The sequence below is a fragment of the Sciurus carolinensis genome, chromosome 19 (genome assembly GCF_902686445.1).
Source record: "Sciurus carolinensis chromosome 19, mSciCar1.2, whole genome shotgun sequence".
Taxonomy (NCBI): domain Eukaryota; kingdom Metazoa; phylum Chordata; class Mammalia; order Rodentia; family Sciuridae; genus Sciurus; species Sciurus carolinensis.
Genome location: NC_062231.1, coordinates 3600823 through 3618359, shown reverse-complemented (window position 1 = coordinate 3618359; position 17537 = coordinate 3600823). Strand labels below are relative to the sequence as shown.

The 17537-nt window shown below is 35.4% G+C and overlaps 1 pseudogene; it reads right to left on the bottom strand.

The window, feature by feature from the left end:
* The window catches only part of LOC124971141 (rap guanine nucleotide exchange factor 2-like), a 96015-nt pseudogene that overhangs the window by 16588 nt on the left and 61890 nt on the right, over positions 1 to 17537 (bottom strand).

Sequence of the window (17537 nt, the reverse complement as noted above, 5' to 3'; positions counted from 1 at the left end):
TAATTTTCCTGAATAATGAATGTGAATCATGAAGTTGCAGCTCCCTGGAGATCTGAAGAACTTCATCATGATTACAGACATAATCAATGTACATTCAAATGATAATTGAGAAAAAACAACTTCCTAAAATAAAACTATCCACTAGAGTTGAGGTTGGAAATAAAAGTGAGGAGTCAGAAAGTTATAGTTGGTAGGTCTAAGACAAATTTTGAGTGAATTAAATCATAGTTTAGATCTATAACATGGAAAAGTCAAGTACAATGGAATACTTTCTAAAAAAAATAGGAAAAAAATGTTATTTATGTGACAACTCAATTTTTAGCCAGTATAGGACCTAGTAATTATATGAGAGTCAAAAGTTAACTGCTTTTTCAACTTTTAGTGATTTGTGGTTTGAGGGCAAAATTGCATAGCCCCCACAATAGAAATGTCACTGAAAAGAAGGACAAAATCAATCCAATGTTTTCATGCAAGGAACACGTGTTACATATGCACTTATACAGCAAGGGATCAAGCTCTCTGTAGCAACTGAAGTTTGGTTCCAGAGTTCAGGAGTGTTTTCTGTAGTGTAATTACAATGACTGATTTGACAGAATTCATTAATTCTGCCAAACACACTGTCATAGATGTCTCTGCCTAAACTAATGAAGCTCCTGGAAAAGTCAGGTATGTGGGATCAAGTGATGATTAAACATGATTAGAAAATCTATGAATGCCAAATCCAAGGAGAAGAGAGCAGCAGGATTCACTCTGTGACTTTACATCAAGCTCCCTCTACTGTTTCATCAGCAGGTATTTACATGGCAAGTGTGAGGAGTGATTGCTTGTATGTTGGCTGTTGATAATAACTCATAGGTCACAGTACCCTTGAGTAAGTGCCTAAGAGCTCCTGGTGAGGGCCAGCAGTCTACTGTATACAGTTACTTTGATACAGCAATTTATGGTGGGGTGCTTGGTTTTTAATCTGCAGGGATATTTAGTCACTTAAAAAAACCTTAAAGTATTCATCTCTTAGGCTTTGATGTGGGTTTCAAGAGGGAGGTTAAGAAATCCAGTAAGATGGTGTATACCTTCCGCTCAGTTGTATTCCTATCCGCAAGTTTGGAAAGCTGATCTGGAAGTCTTCTCTGTCTGATGACTCCCTCGGGTGTGACTGAGACCTCACACAGTGAATACTGCTCTGGGGTGGCAGTAAGAGCAAACTCCCTGATGGCCTGAATGACCACTTCCTTCGCCGTGGTGTCCTTACTGATCATGATGTATCGGCTTTGCTGATCAGCCTTAAAAACCCTTAGCACTTGATCTGGCAAATCTAGAAGAAAGAAAACCACACATAAGTAGAAAGGATTTAGACATATGGTAATGCAAAGTAATCTGGAAAGAACCTCCCTAGAAGAGATGATGATGAACTCTGACCTCTCCCTTACTAGAGAGCTTCAAAGACGATTGACCCACTATGTTGTAAGAACACATCTTCCCTTATAACTAAATGATGAGACCAACACAAACCCATCAGGACATAGTAGCATATACACAAGACTGTCATGTGTGTACCAAAAAAGAAAAATTTAAATCTAAAGTTGATCTTTAATAAATTGAAAAACCCAACAGTGACCCCAAATATACTTCCTCTTCTTACTTATTTGATATGAATTAGTAATAACTGCATGCCATGTGTTAGTCTTCATTTTATCAAAGAGGAAACAGGTTCACAGAGATTTAATTTCCTGTAGCCATATCGAAATAGTCTGCAGAATACTATGAGAACTGGTTCCAAAGGTTTGGAATTTAAGGTTCAACCTGATTCTTCACATCTGATACAATCCGTGCCAAACTGAGAGAGATAATGTGATATTATCAAAATCACAAACGCATCAGTACAGAGTGGTATAAACACAAGCTGTCATGTGGGTATCAAAGAAAAAGGTGGAAACAGACGACAAGGAGAAAACCAAAGCAGCCTTGGGGGTGCTCACCAGGAGTAGTACTGGAGTCTAAAACGCGAGGATGTGATGGCAGCAAGTCAGGAACCCTGGAGGACAAGGTGCCGCTGACCGGCAACGCAGTCGGGATGTGCTCTGTCTGCCTTAGTCCTACTCTGCTGTCACCTTGAGACGGACCAATCCCAATGTCACTGAGTAAAGAAGAAAAGGTGAATTATCAGCAAGGTGAACAGTGGTAAGCTCTTATAGACCACTAATGAGCCATATCCCACAAAAATCGCAATTAGTGAAAAAATGTCATTGATTTACTTGAAAATTGCAAAAGCCACTGCTGTTTAAGTGTATCCAATTCACTTTGCTGTTTCTTAAGTATATAATGTTTCTCTAAAGCCTTTTTCACTAGAGAAACCCATAATCCAATATTAGTAGTTTCTCAGCCTAAAAATATATTCAGGAAAATATGAGCTCTAGTTTCTGGTGGGAATCGGCTTAGGAAAAAGCATGCTGAAAAGAGAGCATTCAGTCTCACTCATCCAGGGATTCCGCATCAAGACGATGAAGTTCTATGGTCCCATTTGCAAGAACTAAAGAAAATAAGGAAAATGAACACGGAAAATGTATCCTAATTTTGTTCTTCAATATTCTAAGGGAAAATGAGATTATTATGCAGTCAACTGTAAGGAAATCCTGACAGACATTATTTCTTAGTTGTACAGAGCATAAAAGAAGAGGGGTGCACGGTGGCATTTTCTAGGCTCAAGGAAAAGGTGATAAAAATCCAATGACTCACTTTGACTTTTACTCTGCTCAAATTTTCTAATTACACATTTATGTTCCCAGAAAAGCACTGGTTATTGTTGATGTCTACAAACTCATTTCTATTTATAAAAAACTATTACAGCGAACAACTCTTAAAACATGATTTCATAATATATATAAATTATTTCTAAAGGATCTATTTGATGAAGGATCAAATGCTTCCAAAACAAAAGATCAAATAAAATAAGCTTATGCATGCAAAACAACTAGATTATAAGCAAATTTATGTTCTAACTAGTTTTACATAAACACCTTGAAAGAAAATGCAAGAACATTTTACTAAGGTTGGGATGTAAACCAAGGCATCATAAATAAGATAATTGTAGTGTACATTCTTCCAAATTCATAGGCGAATCTAGGACAAAATTAAACTTCTTTTTAAGCACACAGAGGTATGTGCATGCACTTTCAATTAACATTCCGTGAAAGATGGAAATCTTCACGTCTGTGGGTTTTGTTTGTTTGTGGTTTTGGGCCTTGAACCCAGATGTGCTCTCCCACTGAGTCACACTCCCAGCCCTTTTCATGTCATTCTGAGATGAACTCTAGCTAAATTAATGAGGCCAACCTCAAACTTGGGATCCTCCTGCCTCAGCCTCCCGAGTTGCTGCGATTCCAGGTGTGTACCACCACACCCAGCTACATCAGTGGGATTTTATTTCTCAACTATATAAAAGCACTATTTGCCAAAAACATTAGATGTAATATATGACATCAAATGATTACTATGTCCTCAGACCAAGGCATGGATGACTGGGATACTCCTGGCACAAGTGGTTATGAATATTAGTGTCTTGCAGGCAGATCTGCCTTCTTAAGAAATATTTCTCAGCAACATTTTAACACGTTGCATGATGATCTCACTTTCCACTCTCACAGTTTCTTGATTACTTACTTATATCTCTGTTGTACAAAACAGGGGTTACTCTTGACTAAAACTACTTTATACCTGAGACTCAAGTTTGAAACAATCCTCTTTAAATAAGAAAAGAAAAGAAAAAGAAAAGTCCCTCTCTGAGCACACCCTCTTTTTGATTGACCTCCCCAACTGTTTCATTGTTACTGAATTGTTTTTCAGTCTTCCTTGATTCTCTAGTCTGTTGATTCTTCCTGTTTTCTTCTGGGTTCATCCATTTCCCTCTCCACCCATCTGGAAACCAAATCTGGATTCTATAATGCTGATGTCACACTCTTTCCTCCTCTCTTTAATGCTCATTTCCTTTCCAGGTCCATCCTTACTAATTTACTAGTATCCTGCATCTTAGCTTCTATAATGCTGCTGTTTAAGGAAAAGACATATACACAGCACAGCATATATACTTTTAATTTTTAACTTTATTTTCTTTCTTTCTTTCTATGCAGTGCTGAGAATCAAATCCAGGGCCACACATGCTAGGCAAGGGTTTTACTACTGAGCTACAACCCCAGCCTAACACAGTGTATTTTAACTAGATGATATTTCTAATTTTCTAGTTTGATGGTGTTAAAAATCGTCTCAGGCAAGGGGAGTAGCTCAGAGGTAGAGCACTTGCCTAGCATGTAGAGGCCCTGCCTTCCACTCCAGCACTGCAAAACGTGAAAATAAAACCAAACCAAATTTTACAAACTCATAAATACATAATGGTTTCTAGAAGACAAACACTGAAGTAGCAAGTAGTATTAAATGAAGCCTTTTAGAATAGATCCTCCTGTTTGCTGGGCCTACCTTTACATCTTGGTTTTTCAATTTCAATTGCACTGCATATATGATTTCAAATCATCTGCACAGGAAAGTATTTAAACAAACCACATATTTACTTAAGATGCTGCTCAGTGTTTTAAAGCCAGCACATCTAATTATTGTCTCCTCTCTTTTCCCTTGACTAGCTTTTGAGTGTCTTTCCAAGTAACAGAGGACAAAATTATGCATAGGATTCTCATACTGTGTTCTTTCCAACGTCCTGTGCTGTGGATGTATTCCACCCCAGTTCTAACATGTCATTTCTATTAATACTTGTCAGGGTCATGCTGACTTCTCTTTGATTTTTTTTAGGATTCATATTTAACTCTTGGTCAAATATGACTCTAAGATCTTTTTTATTATGATGCTCTTAATAATTCTGAAGTTAGTTTATTTTTTCTTCAAGAGGGGCCACTGTATAAATTGATTTCTATATTCTGTACCAGCTGTCCTAATTCATTCCCTCTTAGAAACTTAATATAAAACATTCTCAAGTCTAAAAATAAAACCATCACATTCGTTGTTCTTTATCCATAGAATTTTACCATAGAAGTTTTCTTTAGAAATGACTAATCATTATAGTTCAATGGGGACAATACAAGTTTGACATTTAATTCCTTAATAATATGTTTTAAATCATATTTCCCCACAGGTGAAAAATTTATTTAAAATGGAATTAAAAAAAATAAAAGAAATGCTTGTTGCAATCCTGAATAACTATATCTATTGCTCCTCTATAGATCCATTGTCATAGAAATATATTAACCTTCATCCTTTCAATTTATCTTTTATACTGTTGTACCTTGAAGAACATATAATAATTGAACGTGGCATACTGAGTTACTTAACACTAAAAAATGGCAGATGGTAATTAGTGTTATGAAACATCCCTAGATTCAAGGACCAAAGTTAAGATATAAATAATCAAGTCAGCAAACCTAAAAAAAATGGTTGGGAATCCCTGCAACTTTGTCTAGCCTAAGCCTGTCACATAAGTAAACAGCCAAGAGGAAATTCAAAAATATACCGGACGCTCTGCCTGCAGAACTCACTGGGAAGAATGAAAGGAGATCTGCGCTTGATTATTGATGCCATGCAATGGTTACATAACTGAAAATGGAAGTGAGGGAGAAAGAGAATGGAAAGATTTACAGAGGCAACTGAAAGAAGTGATTTGATTGGTGAAGTACAGATGCTGTGGAGGAAATATCCAGAAACAAAGGTACAATAGCCAAAGCTCCAAATCCTGCGGGAAACGCGAAGCACACACTTCTCAAAAGTTCAAATGAGGGGGAAAAAATGTTCAAATGAGAACATTCTAAACCAACTCTAATGAAAATCAGGGGTAGGCGAGTGGCAAAACCAGGATTAAGATGAACACGATTGTTTCCTATTACTTCTAAGACAGCTCAGGCATCACACTCAGGACATCACACTAATGTGCAAGGTCACATCACTACCTGAGCAGATCCTCTTAAGACAATAGAATCGCGCACAGAAAACTTGTAGACACTCACTTATATGGTTTCTGAGGCAAGATAATCCGAGTCTTGTCAAGCCTCTTCTTTAGCTTGTTCCTTCCCCCGACAGTGTTGGCTTTACTTTTTTTATTGGCTTTTTCAAGTCCTGCCACCTGTTCTACATCTACAGCCAGGTCTGGAATGGAATAGCCGCTGGCCTTTTCGGTATCACCAATTTTGGGAAGGTGGGGGGCACCATCTTTTTTCTCTTCTGACAATCTCATTAGAAGTTTTTTAAACACTAAAATACATAGAAAGCAAGTCATAAAAGGACAAATACTGTATGGTTCCATTTACATGAGGTACGTAGAACAGTTAAAATCATGGAAACAGAAGTAGAAGGGCAGTTATCAAGGGTTGAAGGGAGGGAAAGTAGGGATTTCTAATTTCTTGGGTACAGAGCTTCAGTTTTGCAAGGTGAGACTTGGTGGTTTGTACAACAATATTGAATGTACTTAATGTCATTAAACTGTTAAATTAAAATAAAAAATATAGAAAGAGAAACACCACAAAAATGCCAATTACAAGTCATAAGGACAAGGTTAAGGCAACTGCAGAACTTGGAAGTACATGAGAAGTACAGACTTCAGCTATTAAAATCCTGTAGCAAAATACTAGTCCAGTGACTGATGCCAGGAATCTACTTTGTATACTGCTCTATCCAAGCAAATTTAAGAATTTATTTCCCCCTGTACCAGGGATTGAATGCAGAGGCACTTAACCACTGAGCAATGTCCCCAGTCCTTTTTTGTATTTTACTTACAGACAGGCTCTCACTGAGTTGCTTAGGGTCTTGCTAAATTGCTGAGGCACTTAACCACTGAGCAATGTCCCCAGTCCTTTTTTGTATTTTACTTACAGACAGGCTCTCACTGAGTTGCTTAGGGTCTTGCTAAATTGCTGAGGCTGGCTGAACTCATAATCCTCCTGCCTCAGCCTCCCAACCCACTGGGATATAGGTGCCCAGCAGCAGTAAACCTTTCAATCTACAAGTAGTTTAGAATTTATCAACAGAAGGGAAATTTCATTTACCAATAAAACAGATTAAAAAAATAATTTTTATAATCCTCAAGTCAGTGGATATTGATTTAGAGCTAATTATATACTTATAAAATGAATTCTATATTTATATATTTTAGTATAAATACCGATTCTTATATTAAAATATACAAATTGCTTCTTTCATGATTAAGATTTAAATGTTTAAAAAAAAACCAAAAGGAGAAAAATGAAAGTCTGCAAAAATACTTACCAAATAAGTTGGTTTTCACAGTGATAGACAGATGTGTGTTAATCCTAAGAATTTCCATGGCTTTTGACAGCTGGATATTTTCAAAGTTTTGACCATTTACTTCTAGTATCTAAAAGTGAAATTATAAAATTAGCATATCACTGACTGAAGAAAGAAAAATACCAAAACCCTCCTTACATCTGGACTGAGAAATATCATACCTGATCCCCACGTTTCAAGCCTGCTTCAGTTGCTTTGCTACCTGAATCAACACTGTCGACAAAGATTCCAAATCCCTTCTCGGAGCCTCCAAGTAAGATAAAAGGTAGAGGCGCTTCCCGAGATGGCTTTGTTAACGTCACCAATCTTCTTTTTGCCTTAGCAGCACATGCAATATTTAACAGCCTTAGATGTCCGCCCATTTTCTATAAGGGTTCAGAAAGAGTGGTGTCAATGCAAGACAGGAGGAATAAATAATCTGAAAGCTGATCTTAAAAAATAAGCCACAACTATTACCTCTCTTTCCAGATTATTCTCAAATTCTTCTAGAAATTGAGTCATTGCAGGATCTCCTTCAAAGTCACTGAAGTGATTATTCACCCACAATAATACTACCTGTGTAACCTGAAAAAGCAATTAGTTTCATGAAGTTTTCTTTGTTTAGGGCTAAAGATTGGTGATTAGATTAATTTCAAATAAGATATCTAATTTTCAATTTACCTAAAAACACTGAAAAAGAAAAAAATAAACTAATAACAATAAAACCTCCAATAAGAAATTTATTCATATAAAAATGATCTTCTGAAAAATATATGTGTATTTCAAATACAGACTATATGTTGCTTTGACAGGAGACACTATAGATTTATGAAGGTATTTAACTAAGATCCAACTTTACTTTCAAAACATATTTGAAATAAGTCAAAATGAAAGCATGAAATCAAAATAGGTTAATATGAAAGACAGAAACTAAAAAATAAAAGGTAAAAACACAGACTAAATAAGGAAAACAGATAGTATTAAGCTTAGAAATATCTGTAAGGAATTGGGTTGTAAAAGAAAGGAGATAAGACTACATAGTTTATCATTCAATCTGAATTTGAGAGAGCTCTCCAGGGCTGCAGAAGAGGGTCTGCTTAGAATGATATTAGGGGGGACTTCAGTCTTGATGGCTGTAATGTAAAGCTGCTCTATGCTAATTTAAAAATTGTAACTTTCTTTTACAGGATCTACCAGACTGGAAAATGCAGATTCCCATGGTATCCTGATGTTTGGTTATATTTTAACACACTCTCAACGTGTAAACACTTGGTGACCAACTTATTGGCCTAGGCATTTAAAGAAGAAAAAAAAGAAGACATTTCTAGAGGTAAATTTTGAAATATATAACAAGAACTAATATTCATATCACCTTACCTTTTTCTTTCCTTAAAAATATTTTCTTATATTCCATTAGCTTGAACATTAACTGGTATGACAAATGTATTTTTAAGCTTATACTTTAAAAGTACTACATAGTGAAGAGCTGAAATAAACTGCATTTCCAACCTTATCCCTGAGGCATGGGTCATTAAACCACTCCAATAACTTTTTGCCCACTTCCGTTGGACTAGAAAGAAACGTCCGGTAGGTCAACAGGAAGTCTTCTATGAAGGTTGGATCTACTACTGAATGCTCTTCCACCAAATGCATTGTTAACCTTTCTGAGGTGCCCTGTGACAAATAAAAGGTTTAATCATTATCCTGAATAAATAACATTCATATGGTGCCTTGATTTCCACCCTTCAACATAAAACCAAGCAGGTAGTAATACAGATGATTACTACTCTTACTATACTGATGGTAATTAATAAAGTGCTATTAATCAGGACGTGAAGATTTTTTATTACAAGAGATGACCTTTAAGAGGTATGATGCTTGCAAATGAAAAAAGAAACAAATCTTAAATTGCCATAGCTTATACTACTCCAAACATCCTTTCCCTTAGAATGAGAGTTCTCGGCCTTACCTTGATGACAATGTGGCCCTTCCTTGTTCCAGTTCCATCAAGTTCTTGGTGTTCTTTGACCATAACGATCTCACCTTCCTCTTCTACTTTTTGCATATTCTTTTCTACTCACTTGAGGATGTGGCAGTAATCTTGCTGGGCGATGCAGACAAACTGGAATAAAACATAAGTCACATGTTAATGATAAAGTGCTTGCAAAAGACCTAGCTGTACAAATAATTCAGTGTTTTCATTATTTAATACTGACATTTTTTCCTGTTTTCCCCATACTTTCCAAATTAATACATTAATGAACCTTAATCAAACTTCTCTACCTTTAATGTATTTCTTACTTGGTCAAGAAAAGTTTCAGTTTTAGAATATTTATACATATTTTACATATAAATCCTAACAACTTTAAAAAATCTGAAGATGAAACTAAAAGTTCCTTTAAACATATCTCTCTCACAGTAAAAAACATTAGGGGAAAAGAGAGGAATCTTAGAGTGACTGATAATAAATCATATATTTGTTATAGCTCAAATCATTATTCCTTATAACTTATATTAAGGGTAATCCTTGCTCTTCAAATATTAACAATTTCAGAGCTTGTGGCTAATCGCTTAAAGCAATTAAAGTTCTTAATAGTTTTAAATAAAGTTAAGAATAAATTATAGAAATCATGTATTATATAACTGAAGGCCAGTGAGGAGACAAGAGCAGATACTTCAGCAAACAAAAGTCACTGTGTTCCTTAAGGTATGAATGATTTATTTTGATTTACAAAATCATCTGGGGATAGAAAACATAGCATTTATTTTTCCCTTTCAACATAAAAAATAAGAAAAAGGTTCAATTACAGTATATAAGATAGAATATGATGCAATCATCCAAAATCACATTTTCAAGGCTATTTAGAGCTCTGGCTTAGTGTTCATATATTACATGAAAACTTTTAAAAGATGCAATACCAGACAGGCAAGGTGGTGCATGCCTATAATGCCAGCTATGCTGGAGGCTGAGATAAGAGGATCACAAGTTTGAGGCCAGCCTAGGCAACTGAAGCAAGACCATCTCAAAATATGTAAAAATGACTGGGAACATAGCTTAGTGGTAGACAGCACTTGCTTAGCATGTTCAAGGCCCTAGTACTACACACACATGTACAAATATAATAATTAATTGTCATAAAAATAATCATAATGATAACATCATCACCATCACCATCACATTATGGTAACCTTGTAGGAATTTTTCTCAACTTATGCTTCTAACTGTACAATGAGGAAGGCAGTACTACCATCCCCACTGTAGAGAGGAAGAAACAGCTCAATGCTCCATCATTGCATGCTGGCTAAATTTTTTTTAAAAAATGATACCTGCACATCAAAATCTTGGGGGAAAGTAAAATAAAACATTAACAATACTTCCGATAAATGTAAATCACATGGGACTTTCATTTTATTTATTATGCTTTTCTATATTTTCTATACTTTCTGCATAGTCAGTGGTTCTGTTAGTGAATAGAAGCAGCAGTTCAGAAGGAAAACAGCAAACTACAGCATACTACAGTACCAAGTTACTGATCTCATCTAACTTTTCTGATAAGTATTTAGGAACAAAAAGTTAAAACTTTAAAAGAGACGGGATTTTTGTGTACAAATAAATATAAATAATTGAATTAAGACATTTTAAATATCCCATTTCTATCACACTGACCATTGGTGTACACATGTTTTGAAATATACAGCCCTTGGTAACATATCTCAAAAATATCTTTATTTCTTCTTACACAGCAGCAAAATTGCTCCCCAAATTTGCATGGGAAATTTACAAAGGTTTTATCTCCAAATAATTTTAGGTGTTCTTTCTTACACTCAGTTTTAGAGAACATAATGAAATCATCATTTTCTTGTTTATTTTCCAAAAGAGAAATGTATCCCTGAGTTAAATTGAATAAGTAGATAGATGTATGAAAGAAACCTCTTTTTGAAGAGAAATATACTGAAATTAATCTTCTTGACTAAAGATTTAAAGAAATTAGAATAAATTTGAATTGAAATGCTTAGTGTATAGATAGACATTTAGGCATTTCATGTGTAACAAACTGAAATACCATCCAAAAATTGAAAAAAATTTCAAACTGAATTTCTAATATGGTCATATAGAACTAGTATCTACAAAGATGAATCTTAATTGAAAACATTTACCCTTTTATTAGCAATTTATTTTTGATTTAAGAAACTTATAGATCTAACATGAAATTACCAGGTAAAATTTAAAGTGGTATGAAGAAAGTTAAAAATCTGTGAATTGTTTTAATGAGGTTTTAGAATTTCAGTCAGCTGTAAGCACATGGGAGTGCTGTATGATCTTAGCACCCTAATAAGAAATAAAAATTCAAATGAGACTTTACTTCCAAAAGATCAACAGCAAGGGCTGGAGGTATAGCTCAATGGTACAGTGCTTGCCTAATGTGTGGAAAGTACTGGGTTCCATCCCCAGAGTTACAAAACAAACAAACCGGGTCATTGACAGTTCATGCTACAGTATTATTTTTCTTCGGGCCCGTGATTCATGATTTAAGTTGAAAAATTACAGATGATCAAAGGAAGTAAAAGTAAACTTCCATCAATGAATTATACAGTTAACTTTCAACATGATCCATGACAAACTGTTTCCTCATCCCAAACTACTTCTTAATTTCAATGGTCCCAAGAAAACATGGTTCTGATGTCGATTTACCTTAAGAGGTTAGATAGATTTAAACTGGAACTCTGTAGTCTTTATGGAAAATTCACACCTAATTGTTCAAATTAGGTATCCACGTGTTCGCTCCCACTGAAGGGTGAAGGGCAGGTGGTAGAGAAGGAAAAAGGGGAGAAAACTTAAGGGAGGAGGTAGCAGAGGAAGAGGGGAAGAGGGGAAGAAGGGACAAAGGGAGAAGGGACAAGGAAAAGAGAGTGGTGTATGGGGAGCAGAAAGCTGTCAGGAGAAGAGACTGAAGCGATGCTTCTTCTTCAAACTCTCTGGCGAAAGTGCCAACTGAGACTGCCCAGTTGCTATGGTGACACCCTATGTATACAGGAGGAGGTTTTATACTGGCCATGGAATTATCAGTTCTCAAAGTTCAGACACCAACTGCCAGGGGTGGAGAATCTTGGGTGCAAGTTGATAATTATACTTGGGCCATTAGCCTTCAATCTTGGTTCTGTGTGCTTTGAAGAAACTTTCTCACTAGAAATCCTTTTGATGATAAACCTGTATAATACACATGCTGAGCTGGCTTTTGGTCATCTCATCTCTTCCACAGTGTAATGCCCACCAGGTCCTAGCCTCTTCTCTCTTTGTGTGTCCTGTTCGTTTTTTCTAAAACCCCATCACCCCCATCTGGTTTCCTGAATTAACCTCCATGCAGGTCCTGCAGAAAGCCAATACAATCACCAAGTGCAACAGATGTCCAAAGCTCTAATCTTTACTCTTCACACCACACGAAGGAGTAATAACAGACACTGGAGAGAAACAACTCCAGTGTTTGAGGAGAACTCAAAGGAATCATCCAGAATAAAACACAAGAGTTTGAACACATCAGGGAATTCTAAGAAATATTAAATTTAATCCACTCACTAGTGTCTTCTTTTGCTTAACATGAACTCAACTAGGTGTTGCACTATAGGATATTTATTTTGGATAACACTGGAATGTTAAATAGTTAGCATCAATCCTAAGTGAAGCTTATTTTCTTATAAAACATATCACCACCTTTGTTCATTAGAGTCAACAAGCTGTTATTTCCCTATAATATGGTCAGTAGAATGAGAGACACTGTGGAGGCCATTTTATAGTTCTACTGTTTCCAAGAGGAAGAGTTAAAATAATAATTATTATTATTCCTGACAGATATAGGACATTTTAACAGAAGGTACTTAAGGACTAATTTTTCATTCTATAAATAGATTTGACTCTTCTCTAACATAACACATACCTCCTCTTCCTTTCCTGAACTCCAAGATTAATACTTAATGGTACCTGACATGACTTACAAACTCTGTAATATTCAGTCACATAACATTTTTTATCAATTACTCTAAAATATTTATATGCATCTTAACTCATTTAGGTCCCATGGTTACATTTCAATGAAAGTAGTTTGGCCAACTAGGTGTAGTCATATGCCTGCTAAACTCTCACAATTGAAATAACTTTTATTTGGCCTCTAAGGAACAGACTCCAACTCAAATGTTACTGAGATCCCAACATAGAGAAGAAATGATTCAGGAAGAAACTAATAAAAGATAATAGGATGCAGAAACCTTTAACACTTCTCTAGCTTGTCTTGACTCAGTTTGTTTTCATTATTTTTGGAATACAATTCCAGAGCTGAAATATCATATATAATCCTTCCTAAATGTACATTCTCATGACAAATAATGATTTATGTATTTATCTATTTTTCCCCTCTATTATACTAAATAATTGAGAAGTGACCATATTTAGAATGGTTTTCTTGCTTTACATATTTACAACTTTGAATCTATAGTCTTTTTTCCCCTTCTATGATGCTTACTCAAGGAATTATCTGGCAAAATTATATTGATTATGTTGTTGGGATTATTTTATTTATAGTCTTTTTTTCATTTTAGTTAAGCAAAATGCTCAAAATGAAAATTTAAATGAATAACACTACTGCAACATTGATCTGACACTATAAAAATTCAATTATGACTCAGGCACAGTGGTACATGCCTGTAATTCTAACTCAGGAGGCCAAGGCCAGAAGAGTCTAAGCTCAAGAGCTTAGACTTAGTAAGACTGTCTCAAAATTTAAAATGGATGGTGGGGTATGTAGCAAAGAAATTCAATTATATTCTTTCAGAATAAATTGCATTCACATGTCATGCAAAATGCAGAATAATAAATATAATGAGCTGTAAACATTAGTCTTAAGTCAAATCAAACTTTTTGGCTTATTTACATTAAAATATTTTATCTTTCAGAGAGAAACTTTTAGAAGACAATATATAAATTATAAACACTTAAGAGTGAAAGCATCTTAAATTCTTTCCTCACTAACATAGACTTTCCATTTAATCTAATTAAATTTCATGTTTTTCCACATATTTTCTCTAGACTATTATTAAATGTTTTTCAATAAAGAATATTAACATACCATCAATGTGGATGCCATTTATCTTTTGCTACCAAGTACTTTCTTTGCATTAGCAATTATTTTTTAGTGGCAAGTCATTCTGATTTATACTATGATAAAATTCCATGTCTGTTCTGAAATCGATTACTTTTCTGTATGAGTTTAAATAATAACATCACATGGCTATACCATTACCTTTAATTATCTACTTATGATTTTTCATAATATGCATTTTATTGCCATATTTTCAATGAACAGATTATTCATTAATAATTTCTGGTGGAAAATGTAAAATACCATATTAACAGAACACCTTTTATAAAACAAAACACATAGTTCTGTGCATTTCAAGTCAGTTCAAGAGAGATTCATAATTAATTTCTTAGTGCATAAGACTAAAAGTAACAGTTTACATTAAAATCTTATTTAAAGATGACATATTAATATAGGTAGGAAAATACTAAATTACATACAAGTATTTTCTATTAAGAGTAAAGTAGAATGATTTTATGATTCCTGCAGATAAATGGATAAATCTGGAGACAAAAATGCTAAGTAAAATAAGCCCATCCACCCAAAAAACCAAAGGTCAAAAGTTCTCTCTGATCTGAGGATGATAATACACCATGGGGAGGGGGAAGAATAGAAGCTCACTGGATCAGACAAAAGGGAATGAAGGGAAGGGAGGGGAGATGGGAATAGGAAGGGCAGTGGAATGAATGGGACATTGCTTTCCCATGTCCACATATGAACATTCCACTAGTGCAACTGCACATCGTGTACAACCACAGGAGTGGGATCCTAATTAGGATAAGTCATACTCCATGTATGAATGTCGAAACACACACTACTGTCATGTACATCCATAAGGAACACATTTTTTTGTGTGTGTGTGCTGCTGGGAATTGAACCCATGGCCTTGTGCTTGCAAGGCAAGCACTTTACCAACTGAGCTATCTCCCCAGCCCCAGGAACACATCTTTTAAAAAAGAATAAAATACACATTTTATACCTGGCAGTCATCCACCTTTGTTCTCATCACTCCTTTCATATATTCTTTGTCCATGGTAGGAGAGACACCAAAACTATTTCCCATACACAATATTTCTGCTTTTCCATCTGGACAAGTCAGTTCCACAGAACCATTGAGTATCACTGACCAGGAGTCCAGCTAATTAAAAAAAAAAGGAGGAACAGTATTGTGATGACAGAATGATACTTAATGGTACTTAAAAATTCTTAGCAGATCCTCCACCTTAAAGATGGAATCAATGACTTAGGTGATACTGACTCTTCAGGAAGTTCACAGAATGAGCATTTACACACAACTGCATATCTACACGTCCTCATAGGCCTAGCACAGAGCAATATCATCTGCCCCTTTAGTCTGACTTTGGATATTCTTCTTGAAAGTGACAAAAGGAAAAAGAGTTTCCTCCATCTCTCAAAGCACATGTAAATAATATCTAATAATCACTACTGCCCTGACATCACATTGCCCTGGTAAAAAGCATTGCATTTATGACGTAAGTTGCAAAACTGAAATGTTCACAAGGTTGTAGCTCAATGGTAGAGCATCTGCCTCATGTGTGAGACCCTGGGTTCAATCCCCACCACCGCAAAAAACATCACCAATATTGTATGAAATGTTACATATAATGGAGAATAAAATAATGGATTTCGATGTTGTGACAAAATGAGTACACCATGGTTTTTTATTCAAACTTTTCACTGCTGATTTCTGAGAAGGAAAATATAAGAACTGAGTTTTTGTCTACGTGCTGAATCGGGAGATCCTCAAACAAGCTGTTCAAGAGGAGGAATATTCACTGACCCCGTCACCACCATTTATCACAATGGTCCCTGCTCTCCCACCACTGCAACTCCATCACAGCACAGAGTTCTCTCAGCGACATCGCCATATCGGCAACGGCAGGCAGCTGGTGCATCAACTCCAAGAGTTGTTCTGAAAAGCAAAAGATGCTCCTGGTCAAAACCACACCCTTTATTAAAAGTGCTCTAGGGTTCTTTCTTTGTAAATGCCACGCAATTTTGCCTACTGAAAAATACATTTTCAGTGTCTTCAGTAAAAGTCTAATTTTCTGTAGGTACATAAAGATTTCTGTCACCATGAAAATGGTGGTATTTCCTTTTGATTTAGAAGCAAGTAGTTACACTGTGAACCAAACACTAACGCCACTGAAGAAGTCATTAAACTTAAAATGGGAAATTTCAACTGAAACCCAGCTGTCATCTTCTAAAGTAAGGCTTATTATAGCCAAAATAAAATGGAGCTCCAAGAATTCTCTAGTAAGGTGACAACTTCATTCTAATGACTTTTTGGGCAGGTGGATGCTTAAAATAGCAAAAATAACTACATTTCATTAAAAAATATTTGAAGGGAGATTTTCTGTAAATCAGGCAAATCCATAAAAATTATTCAATTAAACATTCACAACATATGATTTAAGTGAGAACTGATATACCATTTCTTATCCCACAGATTGGCAAAAAGAAGAAAAGCTGATCACTCTCCCACTGTCAACACTATGGAGAAACAGCTTATACTTTGTTACAGTTGGGGCTTTTGACAAGGCAGATGGCTTCATAGTCCCTCAAATACTGTGATCTCTATCCTTTAGTTCTGTGTTCCTATTATGAAGTAGCTTTACTAATTATCCACTAGGTTTCTCCACATTCTTCACCATGGCCCTGTGAAGTGCATGTGTTCTTTTTCATTTCATAGGGAGGAAACTGAGGCTCAAACACATATAATTAGAAAGTGACAGTGACATGATTCAGGACTCTGGACTCTGAGTGGCAGTGAAGAGCACAGGGTATGTGTCAAGACATTCAATTCTTCCTAGTGGTCTTACTTAAGGTAAGTTGGTAAATTTCCTAAGCCAGTTTTCTCATTTGCAAAATAATATATCTACCTTCATTGAACAGCCATGAGAATCAAATGTACTGATAAAGTACTTGTCACAGAGTAAATATTCAACAAATAAGAACTGCTATTGTTGTCTTTATAATTATAGTCATGGTATCATTTAACGCCTCAGCTAAATATAACATACGTTTTTCTTGTCACCCAAACAATCTAAATGTCCTTTATATATTCCTTCTGTTAATTTTGAGCAACAAATTTTATGTTATTGGATGCATTTT